This window comes from Papilio machaon, chromosome 16 (genome assembly GCF_912999745.1).
Source record: "Papilio machaon chromosome 16, ilPapMach1.1, whole genome shotgun sequence".
NCBI classification, from domain to species: Eukaryota; Metazoa; Arthropoda; class Insecta; order Lepidoptera; family Papilionidae; genus Papilio; species Papilio machaon.
The window spans coordinates 6,574,561-6,601,157 of record NC_060001.1 but is presented as its reverse complement, the minus strand read 5'-3'; the positions used below and the strand labels follow the sequence as shown (position 1 = coordinate 6,601,157).

Below are 26,597 nucleotides of genomic sequence, written 5' to 3'. Positions count from 1 at the left end.
CGGTCAATTCAATAAACAGCATGCGAAAAAAATTTACGAACACAATTGCGGTTTCATAGCTACAAAGAAACACAGAGCGGACGAAACCGAGACATCCTGAATGCTCCTCTATCCAATAACAGAGTTGCCATAGTGCGGCCATGTGAGCGCTTCTGTCCTCGATATACCAAGAACCAGTATCAGCTGACCCACCGAAATATAACCGAAATCCCTTTTCAGATCCAACCATAAAGAGTAACCGCGGGACGCGGCGTCTCATCTAAATCTGGTCGTGTCAACAAAGGCATGGCTGTAAGCGAGAACACCTCGACGTTTTAGTGGCCAATGACATATTTAAATGTGCGCTTCCGATGGTTCTTATTGCGTGACGCATAAAGGAGGTTTTTATTTGGCCGTATGTCGCAGTCAGTTGTATGTGTGAACAGTGAATCGTTGAAGGCAAACGAGATCATGAAGACTGCCCGTAAGCTTGTAGAGGTAATAGTCATGATGTATGGCTTTACACCGACTATATACTAATTTTGTAAAGGTGTAACGCATCATGCTTCCCATTGATCATTGTTCTAATAAATCCATACAGGATATTAGGATAAATATAAAAAAATATTCATCGACAAAATCCGGAGACTCCGATTATTCTAAATTGAAATTGTAATGAAATTAGATTTTTTAGGAGTATTAGATGAATATTAAGACTAAATGCCGAAAATAATAATTCTATATTAACCATAGATAATTTTTCTAAAAAAAATTACGTGTTCAAGTATTGATTAATTTTTGACTTACTAAAAACTTTAGATTAACATTGTGACGTAATAACTGAACATTGTGTATATATTACAATAGAGATAATAGACATTGGAGCATTTTATTAGTGCCTGTTTCTACTTGCAATAGCCGCACGTCCTTGAGTGCGATTAATCGCCTGGTGGAAATAGACACTTAGGTATGCGGTTATAATCATAAATGTGAGAGTAAACAACTGTTCATTGAATAATGAATCACATCAGCTAATATATGTGAGAATATAATCCTCTATTACCAATATCAGTATTTCCTGGTATAGATTTTAAACATGTAACAGGTATGGCGAACCTATGGCACGCAATATTTTGGTCATGTTAGTGGTCACAATTATTATGCACCAGCATAGTTCTATATCCGAGCCTATTCATTAAGACCCATTGAGCCGTTCTGGATATACCTTGAAACAAACATACATCCATCTAAACATTCGCATTTTTATTAGTAAGATTACCTAAAAAATGTGAATTAGGTATTTATGAAACGCGAAAGCGAGTGATCCCTACGCTAAAGAATGTTCTCAATAATAACAAAGGGAAATTTATTTGATGACACGTCTATGACCTCATTATAATTATTTTTTTAGATAAATGGCACGTTTTTTAACTTGGTATCCCTTCCTTTTAACAACTAATTGATTTAAAATGAATAAATGTATACCATAAGATGGAACTTTACTAAATCAATCCTTAAACACTCAAAGCAAAATTCATATTCCCTGAACGAAATAATCTTTCTGGATAAGAGACGTTTCTTTATGAAAATTTTGTTCAGGTTTAAAAATTATATTAGGATACTATAAAGTTTTTAAAAACATTGTTTATTTTATAACATAAGTTTGGTGCAGTAAAAGTATATTGCGGCGTTACCTGCATTATCACAAATGCTTCAATATTCAAAGAGCAGGTAGAAACTGTTTCAATAGTATTTACTCAGGACTGTTTACTACCTTTTCTAATATTACTTTTGAAGGAACTGATCCTGACGAATTCCGATGTAAATCCTACAAATAAATATGGCCGTCGAATTCTTATTTATGAATGTCTCGCTTAAGTATTATTAATATTACTGTTAATAACTATATTAATTAATTAAAGTTGCATTCAATTATTCAGATCTTACTAATATTATAAAGACGAATGTTTGGATGGATGGATGGACGTTTGTTTGAAGGTATCTCCTAAACGACTCAAAGGATCTCGATGAAATTTGGCATAGATGTAGATCATAGTCTGGAAGAACACATAGGCTACTAATTATGTTTTTTTTTTTAATGCGGACGGAGTTGCGGGCGATAGCTAGTAGATAATAAAGTAAAAAGGAAATATTTTTTAAATGAGAATTTTGTAATGTCAGTCAATCGATCCGTATTCTTCCATGAAGGGTTTAAGATTACTTACTATTTTACATAAAATTGTTAATTGATGACTTAGTGTAGATTTGTCATACTAGATCTACACTTAAGGTAGACCACATACGACTGAATGCAGCAGTAAACGTTGGTTTTTGAGACCAAAATCTTTGTATAAAACATATCGTCATTCCTGTCATTATCGTTGACAAAACATTGACAAATATGTTTTAAAGGGGGTTTTTGGTCTCAGAAATAAATGGTTAGTCAATCACTTGTGCAAGATAATTCAAAGACAAGATAAATATAAAGCGAAGTACCGACGCAGTTGGTTTCCACGAAGGCACTCCATCATTCAACAAACACGCCGCTCGCAGCTCAGTACTCAATAACTGAATTATTTATAAATAAACTACCAATGTGTATTACTGGCATACAAAGAAATCTACTGCACGCGTTCTGTTCGCATGATTTGTAACAACAATAATTCTTGATTAAACAACAAAGTAATTCTAGTACTTAGACATCACCCTTAAAACTATTTCGTACACTAAAGATGTCTCCACTGTTTGTACAGCAATAAGATTGCCATACTTCACATCCTCTTCAAAAAAAAGGAGACAACATTACGTGTGCGATTATGTAACTTTTAACATGTTCAATGCCAATGCAAAATCATTTACCTTGCATTAGTAAGAAGAACCTTTTAAATCCAATGAAATTAACAGTACTATTATTGGACACCAATCTAGATTCTTGGACAACGATCTAAAACCATAAAAGTTCAACTTGTGAATATTTTTGTCGTTTCCTAGAAATATCTTCTAAATTCATCATTCATTCAGGTCAAATAGTCTCAGGTCAGTCCAATAATAATCACAAAGAGGGTGAGAGGTCCGAGGTCGATGCAATTAGCTCCAATCAGACCACAGGAAGACTGAATTGACGTAGACTAGGCTGACACTGACCCTTGTCTGACTCAGCTTTTGCTTGTCACTATATTTTTAGTCATCAACTATGGTGGTTTTTTGTGGTAGAAATGGCGAAGTAAAAACTGAAAACATTTGGTAATTCTAAAAAGAGCTTAATAACTTACCAATGTAGATGTCTGGTCTTTTGACACTGGCTGAGATTAATTTATGAAATAAAAAAAAAAAAATCGGTTACTCCTTTCCAAAGATGGTCTTCGGTTTCTCCCCACCAAAAAGTCTTTTACCTTCTTTGATATTGTATGATGAGCATTCCAAGCTACAGACGACTTTGTCGGTTTGGTTACTCATCGCGATAAAATCAACTTTTTATGATTATCTTGCATTTTGCGGTTACTGTATTCGTAAAATGAGTAAGAATGATGGACCTGGGTTGCATACATAATTGTGTTTAATGTACTTGCAGTTGCCAGCGACTCTGTTCGCGAGGAATAAAAAATAATAATTAATAAGTGGCCTATGTGTTCCTCCAGACTATGTTCTACATCTGTGCCAAATTTCATCAAGATTCGTTGAGCCGTTCCAGAGATACCTTCAAACAAACATCCATCCAAACATTCGCATTTATAATATTAGTAAAATTGTGATATAAGGATGTTTTCTTGAAGATGAAGATTTTTGTTTTTAATTACTATTATTTTTTATTTATCTATGTCATCACTTTCAGGTTATATAATATATTCCTACTGAGGGTCTCAGGAGCTAAGCCAAGTTAGAGGTTATTCGTTTCAGTTAAGTCTATATTTTATTATCATTTCTCTATTCATCCAAAATGAAGCCACAGCAGGTTAGAAATCGAAACAATATTAAAAACATGTTTAAAATCCACCTGAATGTGTACAATTTACAAAAATATCTCTCCACGGGACTACATTCAATGCGTTCACGTCAAACTTGCTCTATCATTATAACTGACAGTTACAAATGACACGGATCAGCGTTACAAAGCCGTACCTTCTGCATTCGATATTGGAAGCTATTGTGTATTTTAACACGCTCAATAGTCCAGTCATTTTAGCTTAAATTAAGTAAGAATCTCGGAATTCGAGATACCCAGCTGTAAGTCTGTAAATATTTGTATATTGACACCCTAAATGTTGTCTCAAAACCTACATGTGGTAGGGTGTAAGCAACTATTAAATTTCAAGGTCAAAGGTCACAAAAATCGGTTTTTCGCGCTTTTTTGGAAATATCTCATTTCCTATGGGTTTTTTGCTATTTGTATTTCTTATCAATATTGTAGAATACAAAATTCTCTACAAATTTTGTTTAAAATTTTTTTTTATACGGTGAACCGTTTTCGAGATAGAGGGCGGAGAACGCGCGGTCACAGCATCACTTCAGCCTCCGGTCGAAAACGCGCCATATAGTTGATGAACTATTAATAAATCAATTATTATAAATATTTGTCAAATTAATTAATTACTGACAAATTTGGATGAACTAGCTGCAGCATTTGAGGAAGAAAATTGTTCGGCCCAGAAATTATTAGAGAGTGGAACTCAAACCTTATTGGCAGTCTATAATGCTCCGAAATCTGTGAAAAGTCTCGATCATCTTCGTTACATGCATTACGGCAAGTCTACAAAACTTAATAAACCTGTGCAGCTTTCAAATATTCCACCAACAAGTGCAGCTGCTCATCAACATTTCAACCGTGTATATTATCAAGATCAAACTTGGTTAGGACATGATTTGGAACCCCAGGTATGGGGTTGAGCAATGCGAAACGATTTTCTGGAGCCTATCATGACAATTTTACCACCACCACCTGCTCCAGAAGATTTGCTAAATACAATTTTCTACAACTGCAAGAGTGGCTGTGGTTCGAGATACCGATGCAGGAAAGCGGGCTTGCAATGCTCTTTAACTTGTGGCCAATGTAATGGGCAAGCTTGTCTCAATGCTCTACCATATCAGAGCGACATATTATAATTCCTATATTTTCATTAACAATTCTGCAATTACATGGGCAGGTAAGTGTTGTTAAATAAATTAATACTGAATAAAAAGTGGATAAGTTAAGAAAAAATGATAAAGTAGAATATAATAGTTAATAAAAAATTGACAAATATTTATAACAATTGATTTATTGATAGTTCATCAACTATATGGCGCGTTTTCGACCGGTGGCTAAAGTGATGCTGTGACCGCGCGCTCTCCGCCCTCTATCTCGGAAACGGTTCACCGTATAAAAAAAAATTTTAAACAAAATTTGTAGAGAATTTTGTATTCTACAATATTGATAAGAAATACAAATAGCAAAAAACCCATAGGAAATGAGATATTTCCAAAAAAAGCGCAAAAAACCGATTTTTGTGACCTTTGACCTTGAAATTTAATAGTTGCTTACACCCTACCATATGTAGGTTTTGAGACAACTTTTAGGGTGTCAATATACAAGTATTTACAGACTTACAGCTGGGTATCTCGAATTCCGAGGTGAACTTACTAAAATGACTGGACTACAATGCTGTAACTCGCATAGCCAGTTCAAAGCGTACAGTGAAATGTATGCGGAGAAGACATCTTAGAAATGGTAGTGGCATGGTACGTGTTAACTTAATGATGCTTTAAAAGCGACGAATGGACGATGTTAGAGCGACATTTATTATAATCTTACTAATATTATAAATGCGAAAGTCTAGATTGATGGATTGATCTTTGTTTGAAGGTATATCTGTGACGGTCTGGAAAAACACATAGGGTACTTTTTAATTTTTTTAATTTAGCGCGGTTGGAGTCACGGACAAAAGTTAGTTGAACTATAAATATTAATTTAACAGTTAACCAGGCACAATAAGACAATTGGCAATAATTTGTAAGATTCCTATCTTGGCTTCGAAGACTTTTAAATATTGCTTAAGCTTAAATAAGTTATTTGCACATGGAGTGTCTGTAAATTTTCTTAAATCCTAATAATCTTACTCATATCTACCTATTTTTATACTAACTCCTTGATTATTAAATTTCTATTTTTTTTTGTAAGAGAAAGGGGCAAACGAGCTGCGAGAATACCAAGGTGGTCAAAGACAGACTTCAGTCAAAGACCTAAGCCAAGCAAAATAGAGATCAGACACAGTTGCTTCTGGGACATTAAATTGTTTAAATTTTGACGGCATGTGGAGCATAGCTTGTTAAATAAACTAATTGACAATAGAATTTCTGACAGTCATTATTATTGTTAAATGTTTAATTTATTACAGTGTACAGGTACAGTCAGTGTTGGAATATGCAATATTTATGTATGGGTTACGCAAAGTGTTTATATCGCGATAGTACATACATAGCGACCTACATCACTGACACGAAAATCTCAATGATACGACCATATCATAGTTGATACCATTTCTACTATCATAAGTTTGAGTGCTGTCTTTACTTTGGTGTATAGATTGTTAATCTATTTGTAACATCGTTTCAATACGTTTTCAGTTTTTTTTTTCTATATATCATAAGGTGACAAACGAGCAAGCGGTCACCTGAAATCGCTTAAATAGTGAAGCGACCGCTGCCCATAGTCATCCGCAATTGTAGATGCATTGCCTACCTTTAATCGACAGGGGAAGAGATATATCCTCTTCTATGTGTCCCCTCCTCCGTAATATTCACTTCCCTTGCCAATCCTTTCCTTATAAGAAAAGGGTGGGAAGGGAACGTGGACTAAAATTAAGCCTCCGGCACCACACTCAGAACCACAGTTTTTTTTAGTATAGCTAACATCGACGAAGCACTTATTATCTTACGTAATTTGATTTAATTAAAAAAAAAACATTTACTAGGATCCTAAAATTCTTCAAAGTTATGGTTATCCTTAATTAATTTTGAATTTATCAGCAACTTTTTTGAAATGTCTTTATTAACATGTTAATATAATTTTATGGAAAATGAATGAATAAATAAATGAATTCCGAGAAGACGCCATTTCTTCGTCCAGATGTCTGATTTTAGATGAGAAAGAAAATAACAAACGTATTGTGGTATTAGAAACATTTAGAAGCCATATTAAAGGATCCTAGATGTTTTACTTGTGTAAAGAGAGTGATTAAGATAGGCTATGTCCTAACATGTCTAGTAGTAATAACCTCATTAAGTAGTACATCTCAAACAAAAACATCCCTTATCATTATTACTGTTAGAAATATAATTGTGTATATCTAAATTAGATGTTAAACGAAGTATAATCGCTTACCTAGACAATGTAGGCAACATAATTTAGTCAGTAATAAAAGATAAAAATTTCAAAGTAATTAAGAATCGTCACGAAGCGGCCGTGTGGGTGGGGCTTTACGAATAACTACAATGTGCCGGCTGATTGTTACATGCTATGTTTCTTATGGCTTCTAGCCATGAAACTCTAAATTAATTTGCAACCTAAATGTAAATGTATAATAATAGGATTTAAAGCCTACACTGTCTCAAAAATAGAATACAAAAATCTAGTTTTCTTTCCCATCCTTTTCTTATAAGGAAAGGTTGGGAAAGGAAGGTGGATTTGGTGGTGGAGGGGATACATCGGAATGGAAAATATTCTCTTTCTGTGCGTCTCCTACTTCGTCAATTAAAGGCAACGCATCTTCACTTGCGGATATCTATGGGCAGCGACCTCGGCGAATTCAGGTGGCCGCTTTCTCGCCGCTTTTCCGCTGCAGGTCCGGGGTTTGAATCCCGCCATGTACCAATGTGTTTTTCGATTTACATATGTACATTTATCCGACTTTCTTATGGTGAAGGAAAACATCGTGATGCAACCGTCACATATCTGAGAAGAAATTCAATGATATGTGTGAAGTCAACCCGCACTGGGCCAACATGGTTGACTATGGCCTAGTCACCCCTAACTTGGGGTAGGCTCCGAGCGCCTCGGTGGCGACGTATAGTGAGTTAATGATGATGATTTAATAAGGTATTAATTAATAAGTAGCATGATTGTAACATTCTAGATTAAACCAATGAAATTTTAACTTTATCTTAGACTTGAATGAAGACACAAACTCGTCAGTTTGAATGCTGACCTTTCTCTCACTTTTATTCCAGTAAAACTCAATTACATTAAAAACAAACGGCTCTCATACTATATTAGTTATGGGATAGACACGAATATACAAAAATGAATCATTGTTATTTCAACGTTCATGTTTTTTTCATTTCAATTAAAGTTTTAAATTACCGTAGAACCGGCCGCCATTTTGTGAGGCGGTGTTAAACAAAATGGAGTCGATCCGATTGGGATGCGATAAGATATATTTTATGTGAGTTTACTTGAAACAATGGTATCAGCTGGTACGTACGGGGTCAGTGGTGTCATTAGAGCTTCGCATTAGGCGGTCGCGGGTTCGGAACGGCCGGAAGTGAATTGTTAGACCACTTCAGTCATTTTCGTGTATTGTTATAGCGCTGGAACGAAACGTTTTTGCGTTGCTCGAAAATTTAACTTTTTTTGCTTACGTTAATTGTGTCATTTTAGTAATTCTGTTGCAAGATGCCATGGTTTATAATAGGTTTTAGAATCATAAAGAGGAACTAACATTTAGTATTAGATAATTTATATCAAACTATCTGTCGCTCGCGACTCCGTCCGTGCGGAATTATAAAAATTTACTATGTGTTCTTCCAGAGTCTGTTGAGTATGTTTTACAGCTGTTACAAATTTCATCAAGATCACTCGAACTGATCCTGCCTTCTAACAAAAACAAAATCCATCTATTTAAACTTTCTCATTTATAATATCAAATAGATTAGACATTTAAAATTATAAATTGTTATAAATTATTGGTTAGTGTGTGGATAAGAGATGAAATATAGTCTGCTAGTTAAATGACTAATCTACTAAATACTAAAGTAGCTGTATTCAGTTTTAGTAAATAAAGTGAAGCATTGTCATCGCATGTTCATAACATTCCCAAATTAATATGACCGGCTATTCTTTACAAGATCAAAGTAACCTAAACTATAAATAAGTTTTGATCGTCCAGCGCCGATGTGAGCCGAAACTGGCAACAATCATGTGTAATTTAGAGCAATAACTTGTATCAATAAAACAAAGTGCCCGTCTACCTGAGTTTGTGCCCGCCCTCCTGGCTCCTCTGACTACACATTTTCCAATTTAAAATATAACTTTTTTAATATAATTCGTTTTAATACATACCCGAAATATTTTACAATAGAAAAGCTGGATATTATTCGACAAAACTCGTGAATTCCAAAACATTGTAGGTATTTTTTTTTCTCACATGTTACTAATATTATAAATGCGAAAGTTAAGATGAATGGATGTTCGTAATTACTTATTTCTTGCTGAAATTTGGCATATATAAAGAATATAGTCTGGAAGAACATATAGGCTACTATTTAAGTTTTCTTTTAATTACTCGCGAACAGAATCGCGGATGACATCTAGTAACTATATAACATTCACAGCCTTTATTATACAAAATAATTTAATCTTATCTCACAATATTTACAAACCTAAATATATTAAATAGCAAAATGGCCGCCATATAATATTCGAAAGCATTAACAATATCTTTAACTTAAAGGGATCGTTGTTGGGATTCGAAGATTGGACAGACTGGAATTACAACTTAGTAAAGTCTTAGTAAAGAAATCTAAATTAATTTTTCAATATGAAATCGAAGTAATCGCCGTTTTGGCAACACACCTGGCACTGGCAGACGACGGCATTTGGCACCACGTCTGTAGACCGTGCCAATGCCGGCAGTGCCATCGCTGATTTGGCAGCAATATCGTTGACACCTTGCGGATGGAATTTACGTTGTCTGCTTTGGCATTGTTGCCAGAGGATGCACTTGATTTGCAATACAGTGCCAGTTAATATCTCACCTATGAACCAATGTATGACCGAGTAGTTATCGTATTCTCAACATTTGACTTGGCACATGTAGAACAAAAGAACTCTTTATCTCGACGTGCCAACTTAAGCAATGATTACTAAAAAGTAGTTTAGAGCCAAAACTGGAAATTAAAACGATTTCAAATTATGTAAATTGCAATCCGAATAACATATTAGTTAAATAATCTTGTATACAAAATGCTAAGTAATACACATCTTCTGTTCTTCTTAAAAGCTTATAGTTTTTACTCCACAGCTTTAGCTGTAAAACAGACCGGTTGCAACAAGGAAGTACTAAGACTTTGCAGTATCTACTAACATATTATGATTGAACGTTGGTGTATTTATAATTCTTTGTTCCGCTTGGCGATACAACTGCAACCATAAATATCTTCTTTTATTTTTTTTTAATAGTTCGCATTAGAAACTTAGGCAAATAACGGAAGAACTTAGCTTAGTTTGTATTATATTCGCGTTTCGTTATTTAGATTACTTATTTCAAAATGGCGCCAAGATAATGTTCAACTTGCATGCACAGATAGCATTTCAACAGAAACAATAGATGGAAGATATAAAAACTTTAATTTTGACAATAATTAACTACAACCCGAAAGAGAAGAAAAAAAAAAAGTAATCGCATAAAAAAACCTACGCGTGTCATTAGACCCCTGCGTTGCGATTCCAGAATTAAATCTCAAACATATCATTTTGAACTCTATTTAAATTGAAATAGAGTTTAAAATGTGATTGTTTTATTAGAATGTTTTACCCCCTCGGAGAAGATTGAGGTCTTTTTTCATGGTGATTTTTTGTTCGTCTACCTGCGGGTCTGACAAAAAGCGCCTCCAGCCACAATCTGGTGGTACGCGTGTGTTCTAGGAAGGCTAACACATGTGTGTGTGTCCATTGTACAAATGTCACAGAGATTTGTGTTGTTTTTTTTATATCTGTCGCATTCAGCACAATGCACATGTTAGTACGGAATGGAATTTCACGGGATATTTCTATGTAAATACGTAATTATTACTTATAGCTTTCTATGCTGTATGAAAAGATTGCCTTATCAGGATAGACATGGAATTTGCCAAATGATATTGGGTCTGGCGATTGACCGATTGACGATGATGGGAGATTTTGGTCTTTGGATGATCTTTGGATCTTGGAGTCTTTGGATGACAGATTTTGGGTGGATTAGCGAGTTCTCTAGATTAGATGGATGGATGCATGTTTGTTAGAAGGTATCTCCAGAATGGCTCAACGGACCTTGATGAAATTTGGCATAGATATAGAACATGGTTTGGAAGAAGACATAGGCTATTTTTTAAGTTTTTATTTAATTCCGGGCAATAGCTAGTCCAATATAAATCTAATAATCGAATGTTCCTTTATACATTCGTTCCAGAGATGCGTTCGATATTCAATTACGTAGCATATGTTAATTAGAAGGGCCGCCATGTTGTGCAAATTGCGCGGGAAAAAACAATTACACGGCTCATTACTTTCCAACATTGGCAATATTGCTGCAATTTAAAAATAAAATCAATACAAATTACATACAATAGAATAACCACTTTTATACTTTTACTACTAGACTTCGCTCGCGACTACGTCCGCGCGGAAATAAAAAAAATCTTAATTAGTAGCTTAAGTATTCTTCCAGACTATGTTCTACATCTATGCCAAATTTCAGCAGGATGCCTTCTAACATTATCCATCCACATCCAATAAGATAGTTTGATTAAAACTAAATTTACGAACATAGCCCTTTTTCTACGTACGTACATTTTAAAGTTCAAATGTACGTATACGTAGAAATTGAAGTGTGGGAAAAGTCAATCAGATTATCTATATGTAATTGTTTTAATTTGTTGACCCTACCGTTTATTACTTCTTTATTTTTGCGCTGTACAAGATTAGAGCGAATTTTAAGCACCTTGCGAATTTGATCTGTCAAATCACATTGTCTTCAACCTGAGATTCCCTTACACAATTATCGTATTTTACTTGTTTACAATGTTTTTTTTTTTTTTCTATTTTAAAACGTAACACAGACGCAATAGGTGTCATATATTCATTGCCAAAATTATAGGTATCAAAATGTATGTAAACAAAATCGGATTTTTACGATCGTATCATGGCCACCCTAGCGGTCCAACCCCAGTCCGGATGTAAGAGGCGGTGTTTTGCATGAGAAAGGCCCGGAATAGCGAACTCAAAATCTACATAACCGGGACACTGCTCCCTACTGTGCATATATCCGTAACGATATCGCGTCATATTTTTTTGCAATTAGCATTAAAAAATAAATACATAAGCACTTACGTTTGTATTGCAAATCAGTTGGCATATCCCGAAATTTTATTTCATATTACAAGATCCTCGATTATAAAGAGATATACCTATAAATGAAATGCATAAATTTTTAGTTTACATTAGTTTTCTTTTACAGTCATTTGGCTATTAAAAAATTCGAAATTTGAAATAATGCATAATATAATTATTTTCACACTCAGACTCGTGAAGTCTCCCTTAGTGCTCATTCTCACGGGCGCTTTTTTATCGCCGCGTTAAAACTCGATGTTGGCGGCTCTCAAAAAAAGAACGCTTTAAAATCACTCTTGTTCCGTTCGCCAAGCGCTCAAAATGTAACCCTTAACGATAAAAAAGCTTCGCGTTTAAAAAGCGCTGCCGTTTACATGCTTTTTAACACGCGATAAAAAAAAAACGCCCGTGCGAACGAGGAGTTTAACGGCAATAAGTATCCAAAAATGTCAAAATCCATCCTCCTATTTGTGGTTTGTTTAAATTTTTCTACATCCAGTGTGCAATCATAAATGTCATGGTAATCTTCTAACCCTCAGGTAATCTTACCACACACGTATATTCGAACTTTCTTAACTCCCACCCGGGGTAAGTAATCTCGCATAATCCCCAACTACGGTGTCCCAGCTGCCTAATTTAATATAGTACATCCCTCTCGTTCGTAATAAGCTCGAAATCACCTCATTTTGGATATAAGTTTAATAAATATTAATTGTTAATCAAAAGTAATATAAAATTCGTTCGAGAATGACATTGCTAACCCCTACTATATTATTTCATTTAAAATGTATGTACATTTAAAATATATTTTACAGTACTTTATAATCTTGTTTTATAATCAGTATTTGGTTTTTAAAAACCTGGAAAAAATAATATAAAATAAACTATAACCAGATATTTTAATGGTAATAATTTTTCTTCAACTATTTAACTAAAATCATTACAAAAATAAAAAAAAAATTAAAACACTAAAAGTGTACTTACAATATTCCTCTTAGAATATTTCCATGTTGTCTTATCTAACATCCTTTAAGTCTCAAAAGGGTGTCTGTACAAAGGAAATTAATTATGTAACAGAACTCAAGTCTTCGTTCAAGTGGCCTACATCCTGTTGAGCTGTTTTAAGTGCATACGATGTCTGGAGTACAAGTCATCATATGATCAGTTCACTTCTATGTCCCCACTGAGTGGTTCAGAACCTACCCTAAATTAGAGGTGAATAGACCATAGTTAACCACACTGGGCCCAGGTAGGGTTCGCAAATATGTGCAGGTTGCATCATAATGTTTTCATTCACTATAAAAATAAACATATTGGTACATGGCGAGATTCAAACACAACACCTGTAGATAACAAGTCAAGTGCCTAACCCCTGAGATATTGACATTTCTTTCGTATATTCATGTTTAAATGATAGTATACGCTTTAAACATATCGACAAAAGACAATCAGGGAAACTTTTTGCAGAAAGTGGGACCGCGACGTATCAACCTTTGCAATATTTAGAAAAAGTACTAAAAAACGGGGGGTGCGTCGTGTTCTCGAGCTACTCAATCGACGTAATGATAAAGTATAATTAGTTCTAAATATAATTCCAATTGAAACACACTTCTTCCACACTTTGCAAACAAAAGGTATCTCTGTTAAACTATCGTAAATTTAAAACATATGCTATAATCCAAGTTTTTTTCATAACGCTTTATAATAATCTGTCCTGTATCTCGAAACTTCTACAAAATTATATTTCCGTTTCTTTGCAACTGAGTAGTCACTGTTTGCTTTGAAGATGCATTGACAGCTTCTCCGAGCTTGAGGTAACTAGGCGCAGATGGCGCTTAGCCTAAATCTCTTTTAAGAGTATCTAGGCTCGAAGGCTTCCTCGGGAGTCACAGCTTGGACTGTTACTTCGTTATTATTACCGGAATTTTTTAAGGTTGCCGATGAAAATATTATAAGATATTTGATGCAAAAGTATTTTAAAAGAATTAAACTAACAGCGAAATAATGAATTTAACTCTACTTCATAATAATCCTCGCTGTAGTATAAACTCAAACCGAACGTAAACAAACAAAAATGTCAGACGTTCCGCAATGACGGATGGAAAGAGACTGCCTCGAGCAGCAGCGCATGCTTCCTTATAAAACCTTTTGTGTGACTACCCTCAACAGTCCTAACAATATAATATGTATGATTTTAATTGATTGTATATATTTTGTTTCAGGTATGTACTCAGTTTCATCTGTCATCTATCAAGTAAATAGGTATACAGGATGTCAATAGTTATACGGACGTGCGATGGCAATACAAAATGCACATATTCCTTACAATATTTGGTCCGATTTAGATGTTCAGTTACTGATCTAAATAGCACTAGTATGGTAAATCCAAAGCAATATCTCACCTATAGTATCAATAAATTGGACTTACAAAAGATAAACATTCCCGAAACCCACTAAAATAGTCCGGACATCTGAAACCAATAAACTATCCGAGCGCCCAATAAATTCAGATTATAAAGACAAACTCCCTTAGCAAATATTTGAATCCAACTACAGATCTTAAATTATGCAAAATTGTTTAAACAAAAATAAGCCAAGGAAACACATGCTTTTAACCACGTTTTAAACACCTTTTAACTACCAAAGGATAAAAAAGATAACTCTGGAAGCCCATTTTTTAGAAGAAATATACACTAAGACGCTACTAATTAACTAATATAGAACTCTGAGTATGGCAGAAATGTATATAAATTCAATGACCTATTCAACATTTCAGAAGAAAAGTGACTATTAGTAAGACGGGTCGATGTACTATTAGAACTATAAATGACAAATTGTTTTACATAATCTGTATTCTATCCGCCAGCACAGCTCGGCATCGCAGTCATTTCTCTTTCAATATTACCTATTTAACATGCATCGAACAGATGCGTCACGACTCTTGTGCTGTAAACTGAACGCACCCTAACACTTACCACAATCCCTAGACCCGTAAACAACGATTTTATAACCTTTATTCACAACCACTATAAAGGTTATGGCACATAACGTCAGAGATCCACGTGAACTGGTCGAGCCCGCCGTAGGGGTCTTTACATTGGCGCCGTAGCCTCTCGATATCGATCTTTGGTTGAAATTCCCCTGAGTCTTAAGTCCTTTGCTCTCCGAATTAGTTGTAGTTTATGTGATCCCACATCCGAGGGGTCTTTGTGCATTTTGTACCGGTTCAGACTACGGCCCAATGTTCCGATAAACTCATTGTTCTTAATTGTTTCGTGCGTTCAGAAAATTAACAGAAATGCAAAAGTATTTTGCTTTTGTATTTTTTTTAAACTTGACTTTTTATGCGAAAATTTGGTCCTCGCATGAGTAATTTCCTTAGGTTTCGTATTAATTGTCAGTAGATTTTTTGACAGCACCTGACGCCATCTTGGATTTCGTATTATTTGATCCTTATAAAAGATCTCGATAACATCTGATAATAATACCACCATCCTTTCAACCAGCCTGAACTCTATAAGTAAGCAGCCCATCCCCCGCAGACAATACCAAGTTATCGTTGCGACTAAACAAGTTTTCGAGTGGGGATGCCATCGCTTATCTGTCCGGGCGCATGTGAGCATGCCTCGGGGCATTAAGGCCACTATAAACCGGCCCCCCTGCCGCCTGCGCCTCCTCATAAAATTGCCCATAGAAGGGAACGAGCGCGTAAACCGAGGTGCCTGGTTAAGTTGGTCGTTATATAAAAGCTTTTGCCCGATTACCCAGTCGCTCCGCTCGCGTGCGACGTTCTATTTTCAAACGTGATAATGATAACCGGATAGTCGCTTCGAACGCACTCTTCGATATTTAAATTATACGGTTATGTTTTTTAATTTTCGTCGATGGCAAAGGTTCAATTCGTTTTTTATGTTTTTTTTACCGCGATATTTGAAATATTATTTGTTGTAATGGTGTTATCCACCTTTTCAATTTTATTAGTTTTTTTTTTGTTGTTACATACATTTCTACAAATGGGAGGAGACGAAATACAATATTAATATTCTTTAGCAGCTACACGTTTACGAAAATTAATTCCACTGAATTTCTTTTACATTTTGAAACGATAAAGCTTAAATGTATTGATGCGGTATAAACTGATTGTCCCTATTAGCGGTAATCCATAAACGGAGTGGAAGGCTTGAACTTTAAAACTGGTTCTAAGTTTGGCAACGGTGCAACATTAATTCGATCTCACGGTTCTCTTTTATCACTGGCCAGTTATAACACGATATTTTGATTTAAAAAAAGTCTACGAATCAATAACTCGCTAGTCAAAATCTGTACAGCTATATAGACTAATATATTAAAATATATAGGTACATACATCTCCGCGAAAATTCTCTTGACTGGTAAAAAAGACTAGCACAGTTTCTATCACCACAGAGTAAAATCAACAAACAAACGTTTACGTCTTCTAACAATGGACGATAGGTCATTTGTGAGTCGAGGAGAAGCGCGGACCCCTGTTTGCTCCGCGGATTATCATCTTGCATAATGTAGGGGCGCGGCTACGTGGGTCGACTCGTAATATACATTTCCATCTGAGACTAAAGACGACCTAATTTTGACAACCCTAGATTTGATTTAAATTACATGTACAGACCTCGCTAGAGATATGTATCAAGTAATTTTTTATAACTAGACGAAATTAAATAACCATTTCCTAGCTATTTAAAAAAATACAAGGTGTGCTTCGTAACACTATAAGAGATACCTTTTTAATGATAGCACTTGGCAACAATATCCCCAAAAAAAACAAAAAAAAATTCAAGATGTATTCCTCCAAAGCGGACGTTCAATTCGCATTTACGTTTTTTTTTTGTCAATATCCTGACGGATAACGTTATCAATGAGTTTTAACATAATGGTTAACAGGGGTTGATAAAAATCGAAAATAATCTAGTGCGTTTTTTTTTATAACGTGGATTAAGAGTAAGTTATAACTTTTTCATTGGTGATGGTTTTGTGATATTGCGTCTAGTTTTTAAAGAAAATAGTAGAAAATTTTATGAAGAACTCCTTTCATACCATCCTGATGTTTGTCTCCTCCACAATCGTACAATTTACGCTTAACTTCCTTTGAAAAAACCTTATAAAATGATCTGCATTTTGTATTATTTATCAATCATCACTGTACTTCACCCTATTTCGTGTGATCTTAGGCATTAAAGGGTAACACCAATTGATATAGTTTGCGTGCCTTAACACCTTAAAATCTCTTGCAAAGGTGCCTAGAAGTTTGTTCAATTTGAAACAAATTAGTGAATTAGATAATAAATTAAGTACTTTACCATTCACGTAAGCTGGAAGACATATAGGTGAGTTTAAAGCCGGCCAGATAAGCGGTAGAAGCCATAACTTGTGATTAAGGCTGTAGCTGGCGCCGACTCGCTGGAACCAACTTCCTGGCACGGCTATTAGGGTCCGTTCACACAGACCGGCTCGGAGAGCATCGGCCTGCTTTTTTCTTTTCACACAGACCGGGTCGTATACGCTTGGAATTGGCCGGAGCGGAGCCGCCAACTATTTCACATCGACCGGCGCAAGCGAGAAAGAGCACGCAATCAGAGCCGATCGGCTGCGCGAGCGAGAAAGAGCACGCAAGCGGAGCCGGTCGGCTCCTTTTATTACTTCACACGAAGCGCGTTCAGGCATTTTTAATGACAAAAAAGGTGCAAATGCAAAAATAAACTTTACTACAATCACTCAAAACACTGTTTCCAACGTGATAAAAATCTGCTCTCCTCTCCGAGCCGGTCTGTGTGAACGGACCCTTAGACGGCCAATAGACAGGTTATGTAGCCTACTTCCGATTTATATGTGTATATTTTATTAAACCAAAGTCTATGAGACTATTTCGTTAAACCAAACTCGATATACTGGTCACTAGAAATATTGTCAGATTTACGAGTACTGGCTCGTGTGACTATTTTGGCTATCATTTGCCATATAAATATAATTTGTAGTTCTGGTCAACTAACTAAAAGTGGCTTGGTTGTAATCTAGTCCGATTTCCTGTAGGAAATAGGAAATGGTCAATACATAGATAAGAAAGCACAACTAAATAAAGAATCAAGTTTTTTTTTTGTTTAAATATTTTTCTAACAATTATTGACCGATTGGGTTCATTCACATACGCATTATTTAAAACTAGCTTTTACCCGCGACTTCGTCCGCGCGAAATAAAAAAATGCACACAAGATAAAAAAGTTCCTATGTCCGTCTCCTAGTTCTAAGCTACCTCTTGAATTATAAATAGTGTAACTAACACGACTTTCTTTTATATATATAGACTATACATTATTGTTTCAGAGGATCTATCACGAAAAATTTCTATATTTGTCGATGACATTACGAAAACGTTCTCACGTATATTCGTGCTAGGGCCCCGGTACGCATCTTTACGTATAATTTTTGAGTAAAATGCTATATGTATTTCCGTTCTAAGTCGTCTGGCCAACTGTGTCAACATCAACCAGCTTTGAAGTTATCTACTTATCAGATACAAGCAGAGTGGGCGAGCGCACTTGACTCCCTTATCGTATATTGGGACGTGTGAAGTCAAGAAATAATGTGCTTAATACACGTGTTAGAATAGGAAAGTACGTGATATTATGAAAAAAACAATTAGTGCTAGTAGATAATTAGAAGATGACTTATTTACATCATACTAATACAGTGTAAACTCTTTATAACGAAACTCAAGGGACTGAGCATTTTTTGTCGTTATAGAGAGTTATCGTTATATTGAGTGAACAAAATAACAACCAAATTAACAAGAAAACATAACCTAAACAATAATACCGATAACACATATTTACTGTTTAAAAATATGAACACATTTCTTCGTAATAGAGCATTCTGTATTACGAAGAAATGTGTTCATATTTTTACTCTTTATAGCGATACGCCATTGCGTATCGCTATAAAGAGTGTTTCAATATGTGGTTTTTAACGCAAATCAACTAAGTTGAGCTCACTTCAACGTTACAGGGAGTTTATTGTTATAAAGGATAACGTTATAAAGAGTTTACACTGTATTATAAATGCGAATGTTTAGATAGATGTGTGTTTGAAGGTATCTCCAGAACGGCTTAACGGATCTCGATGAAATTTGGCATAGATGTAGAACACAGTCTGGAAGAACACACAGGTTACTAATTAAGTTTTTTTTTTATTACGGGCAGACGGATCGCATGCGAATAGTTAGTTTTTTTTTTATAGCACAAGGTGGTAAACGAGCAAACGGCCACCTGGATTCGCCGCAATAGCGAGGCGACCGTTGCCCATAGACATCCGCAAATGCGTTGCCTACCTTTAATCAACGGAAAAGGGGACGCACAGAAAGAGGATATTTCTCCTTCCTATGCGTCCTCTCTTCCGCCAAATCCACTTCCACTTCCCATCCTTTCCTAATAAGAAAAGGGTGGGAAGGGAAAGAGGACTAAAATTTGGCCTCCGGTACCACACTCATCAGACGAAACGCGGAATAGCTTCCACTTCACGCCTGTATTCTGTGTGATCGTGGTATTGCACCGGTGGCCTGGCTGGCCACCTGGCCAATTCTAGCACCCAACAAATATTGTTGTTGCGGTATCTACCACTGTAAAAACATATCAGATTTTAAGTTTAGAATATATCAGATTCAAGATTTGAAGCGATGGCTCAATCACAGATAATATAATCATAAACTAGTAGGCTCAATTTATCTTACCGCCGCACTGATACTGAAATAGTCGGACAAATATTTTTTTCCTAGATAAAACTAGACCAGAGGTGCCGAACCTTTACATCTCAACTTGCCATTTTTCTAGAGAAATGTACAATGGGGTCATAGATTTCACGACTTTGTGATTAATGGGAAAATTCCATAGAGGAGTCACTCATGATCGCTTCCCATATAATACCTTACTGCACACATTTTTTTTTTCTTAATGCATAATTAATTTTATAATCAAGTGAGGTGTCCAAAATATTTAGTCGCGTGCCATTGGTTTGCCATACCTGAACTAGACTTTGAGAGACGATTATCGTAAAAACTAGCTTACACACACACCCACATACACACAATTTACGTATTCTACTAACACCTCCCTCTTTAGATTGCATTTGCTTTGTAATCGATTCTCCTCACCATCGTCGTCGCCCGTGCCCTCGCATAATTACTACCCGTGGTCCGGCATAACTTCATCAATCTCAACGTTCGATTCCAAGAGCAATACGATCTAGATACAGCCGTGTGCATCAATCTTAAAACCCTTTTTCCACTACAGTGTAATAGCGCGGCACTAGCTGCGCGCAATTACTTTTTCTAAAGTTCTATTTCTACTGGAATTCATAGTTAGCTGTTTCTGTAAGATTTAAACATTTACAGTTACTCTTTTGTCTCTTTCTTCAAATTATTGGGATTTATTTTTTCTGTTAAGTGACAAAAAAATCTCTCCACGTGGCCATTACGTTTTTTGTGACATAAATATTCCTAAGGCTACAAAGAAGTTTCACTTCAAAAATTATTTTTAGCTACGTATGTTTTCAGCTTTTTAATAAATGACTTCAAGAAATGTAACTATGTCGCTATATTGAAACCGTATGATTTTCTAAAGTAACATAAACTAGTTACAGATATTTTTACGTCCAATTGCACGTCACGAATGTGTGCAAAAAAACTTTATAACACGCGAGTGTGAGTTCAAATATTAGTCGGATCGAAGTTCGGTGCGAAATTGAATATCGATCGAGTAATGTCGTGCGAGAGTGTGAAGTAGGACGAGGTGGCCTGGCCTATTAATATAATGAATAGAGTATAGGTTTAATTGAGGAAATCCTTTGACTTCTTCGATAATCTATATAGATTTTCTTTTTTGACGTAAAGAAGGTTCCGATCGAAACATTAGACATAAGATTCGTTGCTAACAATATATGAAAAGAGAACAGACATAAAAAAAGCAGAACACAAAATGGATAATAAAAGTAGGGGGAAAAATTAAATCCTCAAATTATCTAACTCTCTTGAGCTACTTTACCTGAATGATATTTTTTTTATAATTTTACCTCTTTATTACTTTTGGTATTCTATATAATTCATTGCGCTTTTGTCAAGTCATCCTATAAGCAATAGGCCACACACTGAGCAACCGAAGAAACGAAATCCGTGTTTCATTTTATACATTTCGTTCCGGCCCCGAGTTATTTGGCAACAGCAGACCGAAGTTATTAAAAATATCGCCATCGCCGACTCCCTCCAATCGCAAACCCTTGCCGAGCCGAACGGTCATAATTTAAAATAAACAGCGCGCATCGAATCGACCAGCTAAACAGTGCCCTTGCAGACGTTACGCTCCAAACGCAGATTTAACTGTTTCACTGCAACACCAGTTTAAAATGACCCACCGCGTCCCCCAACGGCGAACACATTACGGCCCCTCGGGGGGGTATTAACCGAACGTTACGGCTCAAATTATAGCGGACGCGTTTTATACCAACCCCCCACATTAAGGCGCCCCGCGTATAAAACGCGTAATAGAATTTCAGCGATGACTCCCACCCCTGGCACTTCTCTGGCCATCTAACATTGTTAGAGTCGCGCATGCGCCTCGCCCACGGCACTAATAATGCGGGCTATCGGACAAATCTTTCTGCGCAGGCCGATGTCATATCGCCACTTTTTCTTTCGTGTCACTCGCAGGAATTTCTTCATTATTATCTTTTATCTTTCTGTAATAATTTTGCAATGGTTTAAAAGCGTATAAACAATTTACGTCATAAAGTGACTAATTGATTATTGCAACATTTCTGAACATAAAAGAGAGTACGCAAGCAAATGTTACAACTAAAATAAACACGCAAAATTTATTTAATAAATTGTATATTTATAAATATATTTTCACTTTTATTTGAAAGTATAATATTAATGTAACTACGTATGTATTGTATACCAAAACTAGCTTTTACCCGCGACTCCGTCCGCGCGGAATAAAAAAAAAAAGGAAAAGAAAACGGGGTAAAAATTATCCTATGTCCTATTCCTGGTTCTAAGCTACCTGCCCACCAATTTTCAGTCAAATCGATTCAGCCGTTCTTGAGTTATAAATGGTGTAACTAACACGACTTTCTTTTATATATATAGATATAGATTTCTACAGGTTTCAGTCTTTCATGTGCCTATACAGGGTAACGTAACCAACAATTACATTTATTTTAATTATTGCGTGCGCAATCGCAATTGACATATAAATCGACCAATAAAATCGATACCGTATACCGAAATTCGGCATAAACGGTTGCAATTAACGGAATGGGCGATGAGTTTGAGACCAGCGGCAATGGGGGAGGCGCCGGCGCCCTCATTGTTATCCAATTAGGGTCCCGCGGGATAACGCGCCGCGAATTCAAATAAGTAGGGAGAGCGGTCGCTGAACCCACATCGAACTGGACCGAACTCACACCCACATGTGTGAGTACTGCGAAACCTTGCTATGCACTAGTTTTTTTATTTTTTATTTTATAGGCAAAGGTCCGTAGTGTCGGTCGTAAGTACAGCCATAATTTACATTCATGTAACTTTTTTAATTTATTTTTTATCCTATTCGGAAAAGTTTCTTTATAAATAGGTTTTATGTATGAAGTTAATAATTTAATTAATAAATGTCCTTTTGTGCTAGTTTCTTTTTTTAGTGGTCAGACTATTTTAAACGTTCAAATCAGAATTAATTAATTTTTCTTTCTGACGTTTAAAGCAATCGGAAATTTTAACAAGTTAATAATTTATATTGGCCAAGTTCGAGTGTTGATTTCTGTTAACATTCTCGTTTCACCAAAAGGCCAAGAACATTGGCAATTTTATGTTTCCTCCGTCTTTAAGACAGTCATACATTAAGACAGCATAAGGAAGTACGTAGATTAAATTCTATTTTCTTATGTTAGTACAAGCTGACCCGGCAAATGTTGCCATATAAATATTTCTAGGGAATTTCTAGAATTAATTTAGTCCAAAAAATAAAAATAAAGGGATGAACAACCCTTACCATTTGGGGGTATGAAAAATAGATTCTCAGACCTACTAAATATGCGTATGATATTTCATAAAAATCGGTCACGCCCTTTCGAGAGGAGTATGGTAACTAACATAACGCGAGAATTTTATATACAAATTAATTTTTGAGATCTTCCTTCATACCTAAAGTAAAGCAAACGACTCAGAAAAACATTCTTATTTTACTTTTCAGTACAAGTATAATACATCGATATTAATAATTATTTCATTATTAAAATCTACATTTACAAGATAGACTTTCTTAGTCAAAGAAGTCTTTAAGATAAATAATCTAAATAGCAATCTATATATATAAAAGAAAGTCGTGTTAGTTACACTATTTATAACTCAAGAACGGCTGAATCTTGGTGGGCAGGTAGCTTAGAACCAGGAAACGGACATAGGATAATTTTTACCCCGTTTTCTATTTTTTATTCCGCGCGGACAGTCGCGGGTAAAAGCTAGTAGATTATAAAAAAAAAAACATCAGTACCATCATGGTGTAGTGGGAGGGGGGGCGTGTGAACTGCCTTGTTGCGTAAGATCCGTCAACTAACCGGCCGGATAGCGGTCAAAGCTGCGGTCGAAAACTAGTCTCCGTGACGTCACATACCATAGACCAGTTCATTTAACTGTATCCATAGGATATGATTACAAAGGAATATATTATCTGTGACTAAAAAAAATTTTTTTAGTCAGTGAAAGGAAACCGTGTACGAAGTTTCTATCGCTTATTATAAACTAAAGCCTACATATTATCGACTATACACAAACTTTATATTTTAGTTGAAATGTCGTTAATTCTGCGTTTTAAGTGAAACATTTTTCTCACAATTTTACTTCACTTTTCCAAAAGAATTTACAGATAGCGTAATGATCGCCATATATAGAATTTCAAGTTTGCAAATTTTTGTACCCATTTGGAATGAGATGCTTTCCTAGTAATTTAACTATAAGTTAATTAGTCAGTCAATATCTTTTAGTTAATGTAAACTAAGAAAACTGCGAAGAATTTTTTTAGCTTTAACAATGGATAGTATAACCAAATATTTATGATAATTTAAATTTCTCAGTTTCTTTATCGTACGTCAGTGAGATTGCATCATATCTTTAAATTCCACGCATTTTTAATATATGAACAAACGCACTTTATCTAACAATTTCAAGAACATTACTAAAATTGTGGAATATATAGTGAACTAGCTTTTACCCGCGACTGTCCGCGCGGAATAAAAAAAAAACAAAAAAACGGGGTAAAAATTATCCTATGTCCTATTCCTGGATCTAAGCTACGAGGGGAGGTCCAAAAGTTCGCGGAATGAAAGGGTTGTCAATGAAATATAACAATAAATTTATTTTTCCTTTTCAATATAATCACCCTTAAGTCTAATACATTTATTCGATCTATGAATTAATTTTTCTAAACCATCGAAAAAATATTTTTTGTCTTTGGCCTCAAAATGGGCCGAAATTGCCTCCTTCACTTCATTATCGTCGGAAAATTTCCTTCCCCTTAGCTCTTTTTTTAAATTTGGAAATAAATAAAAATCGCTAGGAGCCAGGTCTGGACTGTAGGGTGGGTGAACAAGTGGTTCGAACCCATGTGTGTGCAGAGCAGCCATGGCAACTCGGCTCTTGTGAACCGGCGCGTTGTCTTGCAAAAGCAACACACCCTTGGCCAATTTTCTTCGACGTTTTTCTTTAATTGACTCCTTTAACTTTTCTAATATGAGTGCGTAGTATTCTCCGGTTATAGTGGTACCTTTTTCTTTATAATCAATGAGTAATATTCCCTTACAATCCCAAAAAACAGTGGCCATCAACTTTCCCGCCGATTCTGACACCTTGAATTTTTTGGGAGGTGGTGTACCCTTTTTGTGCCATTGCATGGACTCCTGTTTGGACTCAGGTTCAAAGTGATGAACCCATGTTTCATCTCCAGTAACAATCCGCTCCAAAATCTGCACGGGCTCGTCTCCACACAACTCCAAAAAGTGCTTAGACGCGTCGACGCGCTGCTGTTTTTGAAGCGGCGTGAGCATTCTCGGCACCCATCTTGCACTGACTTTTGTCATGCCCAGGTGGTCGTGCAGGATACGCAAAATAGTTGTATCTGATACTCCAACAAATGCAGATAATTGTTTCTTCTTCAAACGTGTGTCTTCGAGTACAAGTTTTTCGACTTTTATGAGTGCCCAATTAGTATGACACTAAGCGAGCTACCCTATCCCCACTCCATCCCCTCCATTCCGCGAACTTTTGGACCTCCCCTCGTACCTGCCCACCAATTTTCAGTCAAATCGATTCAGCCGTTCTTGAGTTATAAATGGTGTAACTAACACAACTTTCTTTTATATATATAGATAGATAATCGAAATGTCCGACATATATTCGACTTAGACGAACATGAAATATGTGTATCACTGGAAATCCACGTTAACTTCAATTACGTGGTTATTGTTTTTTTTTTATATATTAGGTCCTTACATATGAAATTGGCGTTTTGTATGGGAGGAACAAAAAGTCGAATATTTTTTAATATAATATATTTAATTAATCAAAGTATGAACCATTATTTTCTATGCACTTTTGCCATCTCATAGGTAGTTCATTGATCCCTTTACTAAAAAAACCAGTCGGACGGGAATCAATAAAATCTTTGAAGGCGATTTGGACTGCCCCATCGGAGTTGAATTTTTTCCCTTGCAAGAAGTTATCCAAATTTGGAAAAAAAATGGTAATCTGTTGGAGCAAGGTCCGGGGAGTACGGAGGATGTCTTAGACTTTCCAATTGAAGCTCTTCTAATTTAGTAGCCGTCTGTTGCGCAGTGTGTGGTCTAGCGTTGTCGTGAAGCAGCAGTGGCGTGGAGCGATTGACCAGCCTAGGTTGTTTAGCCGCTAGCTTTTCCATCATGGTTTGCAATTGCTGACAATAGACATCAGCCGTAATAGTCTGGCCAGATTTGAGAAAACTGTAATGAACAATACCGGCACTAGTCCACCAAACGCTTACAAGTAACTTTTTTGGGGTTAATTTTCGCTTGGGGCAGGATTTGGCTGGCTGGCCAGGATCCAACCATTGCGCTGAGCGCTTCCGATTATCGTAAAGAACCCATTTTTCATCACAGGTAATGATTCGGTTTAAAATACCTTCATTATTGTGCCGGTTTAGTAATGTAACGCAACAGTCGACGCGCGTTTGCC

General features: G+C 35.8%; 1 protein-coding gene across 1 annotated transcript in view; it reads left to right on the top strand.

Annotated features, from left to right (window-relative positions):
• The window catches only part of LOC106716479 (zinc finger SWIM domain-containing protein 4-like), a 55,716-nt gene that overhangs the window by 5,850 nt on the left and 23,269 nt on the right, over nucleotides 1-26,597 (top strand). The gene's annotated exons all lie outside the window — the stretch shown is intronic.